Here is an 8,259-nt window from a genome sequence, read left to right on the forward strand (position 1 = left end):
CCCCCAGAAGCATCCACCAAGGCTGGAGGCACACAAATCATGGGCGAGGATTCTGTAACTGGGCGAGAGGCGACTTGCCCCCGCTTCCGCATCCCAGTGTGAGCTGGCTGAAGGCCGGGCCTGCGGTTCAGCCCCGACCCCAACACCCCTTTATGGTGGGAAAAAAAAAAAGCTCACTTGCTATTTCCTTGATAGGTTTTTTCAGGTGCATGGCAAGCAGAGAAACAAGCAGAAGGAAGAAGGGAAAGGGGTTTTATTGTCTTTGAGGACACGGAGAGAATTTGGGGTAGGATGAGGAATTCTCTGGATTGGAACGAAGGGAGGCGGAGGCTTTACGGCCTTTTGCAGGAGGTGGGGTTTGGAGGGGATGCCTAGGTGTACCTGCGGGAGCTGGCTCGGGGTCTTCCCTGAGGTGGCGGGAAGGGCGGAAGGAAACTGTACCCCGGGCTGAGCTGGAGAAGAAGGCGGAGGTGGTCTTGGAGAGATGGGCTTTTGTTTTAAGGGCTTCAGCCGTATTAGATGACCACCATGATTTAACAATTTATACTAGGGCCAGAACCTATCTCTTCAGAGGACCAGCCTCTCCCTGGCTCGGTCAAGCTTCTGGGATAGGATTGGCTCCTCTTAGCCTTGGGGCGGGGCCTGGATATCAGCAGCCAATCAGGAAGCAATAGGAATTGGCTCCCAAATGGCCGCAGGACCTGCCCAATGAGAGATGCAAGTCAGGGCTTTCTGGGCCGCGAGACTTTGGCTTTTCCAGGTACTACCAGCAGAGTTGTGCACGGTGCCGTCTGACTGGAAGGAGGAAGCTTCAGCTCCAGGAATACTGACAGCTGCCATGGAGGCAGAGAGGGTAACGTGAGGACGGCGTCTACACCGCGAGTCGGGGGGTGGGGAGCAGGGACAGGGTTGCAAGTGACCCTGCCTGGGGAGCTGGATCCAGCCTCACCTGAAGCAGTAAATTTTATATTTTTACAAAGTAGACAGTAAATCCCATTTACTGTTTAAGTCAGTATTTCCTGTTCCTGGCAAATGAAATATTCCTTCCTAATCCTGTTGGTCTCTGCTCCAGAGAATGGAAGGTCGTGCCCATGGGACAGAAAGAAGGTCCTGACACGGGTCCATACATACTAAGAGAGCGCTGCTGCCGCGTCCCGTGGAGGGCCGGCACCAGTGGCACTGGGTGCGTGGTGGACACCTCAGGTGTAGGGATCCGCTGGTCTCACTGCCATCGGTTCTACCCAGGGAGAAATGAGGGCAGGAGTGAGAAAGAGACACAAGGAGACAAAAGCTAGGCTAGGTGGTTGCTGGTCTGCCTGATGGGCCAGACTAATGCCACGCACAACAAAATGGTCCTTTATTTATACTTTTGCACAGGTAGTAACAGGTGACACAATGTTGCCTAGCGACTATAGCTGACCTTAACTAGCCAGGATGTTTGTCCCAGGACTGAGCTAGCTTGTTTGCTTTAGAGGCCTGAGGCCTGGTCCTGCCTACACACATTTTGATCAATTTCCAGCTTCCTGGGCTCCAGCACTCAGGCTTCCAACAGCTTGTGCAGTGGGCCAGGGCTTCAGTCTGGGTACAGCCGGGGGAGAGAGCCCTTTCCCCAGCAAAAAGAGTTTTGTGTTCAAAAGCCGTCAAGATCCTCTGGGACCCCAACACTGGGGCTGGCTGCCGGTGAAGGGGTGCAGGCTCACACCCTACCCTGGTACTGAGTACTGCTGGTGAGGGCTGAGGCCCAGGACATGGATCCCTGCAGAGCCTCCACTTCTCAGCTGACCTGGAGAGCCTCTCCCATCAGAACTGATTTTTTTTTTTTTTTTTTTTTTTTTACATAGGGTCTCACTATGTAGTTCAGGCTGACTGTGAACTCACTATGTAGCCCAGGTTGCCCCCGAACTCACAGCAATTTTGCCTCAGCCTCCTGAGTGCTGGGATTACAGGGGTGCGCCACCAGTCCTGGTTTAGAATTGATTTTAGGGCTGCTTTCAAGATCCAAGCTCGTGCACCAAGCCTCTGGCATCTAGGTTGTTCTTTGCCTCAGAGGACGCTTAGCTGTGTCTCAGACTGCTGCAGTGCAGGGTCCGCTCCCAGCTGCCAGACGCCTGATCACATCTCAGCTCTGCACCCTCTCGAGGTGCAGAGGGCACCTGTGACTCCCATCTTGTCACAGGTACTTTTGTCCACACAGTCCTCAGCTTTCAGAGGTTCAGCCCGTGATTCTCATTCATTGTCTGTCTGTCTATCTGTCTGTCTGTCTGTCTGTCTGTCTGTCTCTCTCATACTTGGTTGGTACTGGGTCTCACTATGCAGCTTGGACTCATACTGATGCTCCCATTCTGCGATTACAGGCATATGCCACTACTCCTGGCTCAGCCCATGCTGGGGTCCGGGCTGGCGTGGCATGTGGTGCCAGGGATGGAACTGTGATCCCTGCACTTGCTTAAGCTTGCCTAAGCAGGTGCGTTAGTCTGCTGAGCTATCTTGCTGGCCCCAGCTCACGATTCTCAACCTTATGCAAGTGTCAAAGCCATGTGCGTTTAGCAGCAGCTGTACTTTGAATTTTGAATTTTGGTCTTGTCCAGGCTTACTCCCTGTGAGGCGGTAAGATCCGCTCTCACCCCACAGGGCAGGCCCACTCAGGATTGCAGATTGTGGCGGGCACAGAGACCTCGTGATAGTTGAGAATGAGCAGCTCCTTGTCGTATTCGGTGCACTCTGACTTTGGTGTTTTCTGCATACTATGGGTTTATTAGGATACAGCCTGCCTAGCAAGGAGCATCTACACGGAGTGCCAGCCTGGGGTGAGGCGATACCCGCAGGGTGGCGATGGGCCCAGGCCCACGGCTGGGCAGAAGGCCTGCCCCTTTCTCCAGGGGCCAATACCCACCTCGGGCGCTTTGTGCTGCTCACCCAGAGCACAGCCCACTTTCCGGGTCAGTGCTGAGTGCTGAGCTTTAGGGTCCTGGTCCCTGGAGGCGTAGAACCCTTGTCCTCTGGCTGAGAAGCTGATATGTATTCTCGGTCCCCCATAAGGTGACTGTTAATGCTTTAAAAAATGGGCTGTGCCACTGCCTGTAGAGCCGGGGTGGCCAGTCAGGGTCACAAGCCGCTGGCAGCTCGCACTGTCCACCACGCCTGGGATGCCCTTGCCCAGCGGCACTGGGTGCTTGGCGCCCCCTGTGTGATCCTGTGCCATGTGCTGTCTCTTCTTTATCTCCTATTTCTCTTGGTGTTATGGTTTGGGTATAGGTGTCCCCCCCAAAGCCTCATGCAGCCATGGGAGGCTTCTAGAGGCTTTTTTTTTTTTTTTTTTTTTTGCAGAACTGGGGGTTGAACTCAGGCCCTTGCGCTTGCCAGGCAAACACTTATTCTACTGAGCTATCTCCCCAGCCCCCCAATTTTTTGGGGTGCAGAACCAGGGATTGAACTCAGCCCCTTGTGCTTGCCAGGCAAGTGCTTGTTCTACTGAGCTATCTCCCCCGCCCCCTGGAGTTTGTGACTGATTACTGTGGGTGTGGATGCTGCACCTGCCCTGGGGCAGGTAATTTGCGGTACAGTGTAAGGAGGGATGAGTTGCTAGCCAGCTGCTTGAGCTGCTGCTACTCCTCCCATTTGCTCTCTTGCTTTCTGCGCTGCCATGAAAGGTTGCTCTCTGCCATGCGCCGGTCTCCTTGGAGCCAGCTGAGTATAGACTGAAACCTCCAGTAACTGTGAGCTAAAAAACCCCTCTCCTTCCTTCATTTTGGGTGTCAGGTGTTTGTCCCAGCAAGGAGAGAAGAGTAACTGAGACACTTGGGAACTTGAGAAGTGACTGCTGGAGGGGGTCACAGTCCCTCTGACCTGCTGGTGGGTGAGTGCAGGTGGGAACACAGCTCTCTGAGCACCTGAAGTGCCACTGTCCTGAAGACGGCAGTGGTGCTCCTGTCCTGTTATGGTTGGTGTCTAGTTGTCCCTTAAAGCCTCATGTAGTCATGGGGCAGGAACTTCTAGAATTTGAGATTAAATCATGATCCACTAGGATTATGAGTGATCCAATGCTGGGAATATGGGTCTGAGTACTGCTGGGATTATGGGTGTGAGTGCTACACTCAGCTTGAGGAGGATAGCCTGAATGTAACGTAAGAGTGACAGAGACAGACTTCCTCTCTGTTGTCGCTGTTGCCATTGCTGCTGCTACTCCTCCATGCTGCTCTCTGCCCTGTGCTGCTTTGCCTTGGAGCCATCTGAGTATGGACTAAGACCTCCAGTAACTGTGGGCTAAAAAACCCCTCTCCTTCCTTCATTTTGGGTGTCAGGTGTTTGTCCCAGCAACCAGAGACCCAGCTGAGACATGTCCCCAGGAGTTAATGCTATACTGGCAAATTGTGGTCACCACTCTTGTACTCAGTACCCAGGTGAAGGGTCCCAAGCACCCGTGGATGGAAAATCCAGAATATTCTGTGTGTGCAGTAGTTCAGGACTGCTCAGGGACCTCCCAGGGGCCTCGCTGGGCTTGCTGAAAACCGCTCTGCAGTCTGAGACTCTGCTTGCAGCCTCCGCAGCCTCCTTCCTCTCCAGCGCTCAGGCCGCCTGCATGTCCCTGCTGCCTCTGCCCCCCACTGCGTTTTCCTTCCCAGATGTTTCTAATCCATGCCCTCCTCCAGGACCTGCACTAACACATTTCCTGTGTTAAGCTGGATAAGCGGCTCACGGAAGCAGTGCGTGTTTCATCATTCTCCGGCCTTCTGTATATCTGATTACGGAAAGACAAGATGCATCATCCTTTCTCACTGATCGCATCCTCCGGGGAAGGAGGCAGGGAGGGTCCCCTGAATTGCGATGGCTGATAGATCCATTCAGTATTCCTGTCTCCAGCAGCGTGGACCTCATTCTTCTCATTATGCCAAGGATTTTCTGGTCCCTTTTTGCCAATTAGTGTGGATCATCATTTGGTCCAGGTTCGCGTTAGTGACTTCTGCAAAATGTCAGAACTTCTGCCAACTGCCTGAGAGAACACCCTGAATGCATAATTTCTGGTAATTGCTCCCATATCAATGAATGAAGCCAAGCTCAAGCTCAAATGCCCCGCCCCACCTTCACCAAGGCACCCTCCAGCCCATTCCTATGCATGTGCTTCCTGCTGTAGGAATATGCTTCAGTGAATCGGTGCAGCTTGTGGAGGGAGGATATCACCCTTCTCTTCTCTACCCCAATTCTGCATCTTCATCTGGAGCATGTCGAGCCCAGATTCCAAATATGCTGGAAGAAACCATGAGGATGAGTCAGGAAGGAGCTCACTGGTGGTGTGGGAAGGTCCTTGAACACTGAGTGTCCTGAGAGTATCATGACCCTTGTGGACATCACTGTTCTGACAGGATGCCAATATTTCCTGGCCATCCTTTCTCTGTCACAGAGACCTGGTGAGGCTGTGAATAACTTTAAAATCAATTTTTAAGTTCAGTCTTCAGCAATTTCTACTCCATGGCTCTATGCCATAAAAGATTCTTTCTGCCTGATCAGGTAATGGTCCTGAATTTTATTCTGTGCCTCAAGGTGAACATTGTGATTTGATCCTGTCATTTTTTTGCTTTAAATTACCCAGGGTTAGAGACAACTGTCAGGCCAATGGTCCCAGTGTTCTTCATATTTTATAAATTGGTCTGTGGCAGCTGTGACAGACTTTCACTTTTGGCTGGCACCTGGTCCCAGGTGACCAAGGGTGGAACATGGTTAGTGGCTTGCCACTATGTGTTGGCAGCCACTTTCTAGTAGTAGAAATTGAAGTCATACTAATTTCTCCTTATAGAGTTATAAAAACTGATTCCAACTAGCTCTTGCATGCCTAGGGTTTTTCAGGAATCCCACTCCTGGTACTAATTTCTGAATCAAGATTATTCGGTTATGAGTACTAAAAATTGGTTGCAGAAAAGTTAAATTAGACTAGGGCATTAGTTGATAAACCAGAGAAGCAGGTTGGAGGGGGCTGGATCACAGGTCTCGGGATTGTTGGGGCCAGAGCAGTTCTGGGGGGATGACTGGTCACAGGTGCAGTCCCTCTAGGACTCAACCACAGATGCCCCAGCACTTGCTACCTCACATTCCTCTGGATTGCCCTCAGATTCTCCAGAGATGTTCCCATTGGCCTGGAATGGTCCTAACACTGCAGTGGGGGACATAATGGTGTCCCAGTCACTGATCACTGCACACAAGTGACACACAGCCAGGGAGGCTGAATTGTCCCTCAGGGAAGATGCTGAACCACCATGTGAACTCCATGTGCCATTGCCTTGGCTCTGAGACCTTCCTGCCCTGCCTCCTTCCTGAAGGGCTTCTCCTTGGTATGGATACCCACTCTTCTGGGACAGCCCATGAGTTTCCAAGCCTGGGACAAGTACTCTCCTAACTGGCTCCACAGCACAGTGTTTCCCATAGGCCATGGACCAACTGATGGTGGTCCATGGCCTTGTTGGGGACCAGGTTGCACAGCAGGTGGGGAGTGGCTAGTGACTGAAGGACGATTCATTTGTATTAACAGTTGCTTCCATCCCTTCCATTACTATCTGAGCTCTACCTCTTGTCAGATCAGGGGCAGCGTTAAATTCTCATAGGACCATGAACCCTGCCTTGGTCTCAGAGCCAAGGCATGTGAGTTTAGGTTGCCTGCTCCCATGTTTTGGTAGAGCTGAGATGGTGATGCTAGCACTGGGGAGCAGCTTCAAACACAGATTCATGAGCAGAGAGGTCTGACTGCACAGAGACTGTCATACATCATGCTTGTGGAATCATGAAAGCCTTCCCAGTGACTGACAAGTGGCAACCGAGCTGCAGCTGGCAGGCTTTATTGCAGCAAGTGAGTCAGTGCGCTGCAGTCACACAGTCACATCTGGCGAGACCTTAGCAGTCACACTTATTTTAGTCTCTGTGTGGTCCAGCTGTCATTTTATTTACCACTTCTGTCCACGAATCTTTCCCACCAAACACACGTGTCTCAGTCACAGTTTGGGGAAGCCCCTGAACTAACCCTAGCCAAAAAGAATAAAAATCATCATGGAGTGCTTTTGGAAAAAGAAAAAAACTTAATGATGAAGTAGCAGAAGATGCCAAGGCCACCAACGAGAGCTGCACTTACAAGAAAGAACAAGAGTCCTTAGATTGTGTGTTTCCTGCAACAGATGATTCACATCTCCATGCCCACTTCGTATAACATGTGTGGACATCTATCCAACGAAGCCACAAAACCTTTAAAATGGCTTTGATACATGGAGACCAAGCACCCTGCAATAACAGGCCGGCCTCAGACGTTCTGCAAAAGAAAACAAGTGTGAACACAAATGACAGACAGTTATTGAGGCCCAGCCCTCCACCAAGTTTGTCTGCACTGAGAACGTCGTTCTTGGTAGCTAAACCAGACAGCTCGAGCTAAGAGGGCCTCTGCCCTTGGAGAAGGGCTGACCCGCCTGCTGCTGAGGGTGCCTGTTGTGAACTTTTAGGAGCAGCTGCAGGTCGAGAGGCGGCTTGTGCTCCTCCAACTAGCACCACAGCCAGATGCACGGCTACTGAGGCACACTCGTTAGAGAGGATTAGTGAGTCACTGTGGCATACAATCCAGTCTGGCCAGTTTGCTGATGTTGACAAGACAACAGTGCTTGTTTTCGTAATATGTTTTCCAAAAGGAATGCACAGAGGGATGTTCTGGGCACTCTTGCTGCCAGCCAACACCATGCTACAGTTGTTTAAGTCTTTGAATGATTGCATATTAGGAAGACTCAGTCGTTTTGTTTCAGTGCATGCGCAGACAGAGCAGCTGCCATGACTGGAGGATCTTGGCTTTGCTACTCCAGGCAAAGATAACTCTTCAGACAAGAATCTCCACATGGTGTCATCCACAGAAGTGCTGGCTAGCCAAACCAATAAATGAATAAGTAAATATAAAAATTCCACTTGAACTTCACATTGTTTTGCAGAATGTGATTCAAATGATCAGCCACATTGAAGTACAATGGTACCTCGGTTCACAGATGTTCCTGTTTGCAAACAATTCAGTTCTCAGACAAAGGCATTTGATAGAATTTTCTTCCGAACACAAACCACGTTGGGTGACAAACACAACTGCACCCACCTGCCCGCCACAAACACAACTGCACCCACCTGCCCGCCACAAACACAACTGCACCCACCTGCCCTCCACTAACACAGCTGCACCCACCCGCCCTCCACTAACACAGCTGCACCCACCCGCCCTCCACTAACACAGCTGCACCCACCCGCCCTCCA

Source organism: Octodon degus, unplaced genomic scaffold (assembly GCF_000260255.1).
Source record: "Octodon degus isolate 3935 unplaced genomic scaffold, OctDeg1.0 scaffold00005, whole genome shotgun sequence".
NCBI classification, from domain to species: Eukaryota; Metazoa; Chordata; class Mammalia; order Rodentia; family Octodontidae; genus Octodon; species Octodon degus.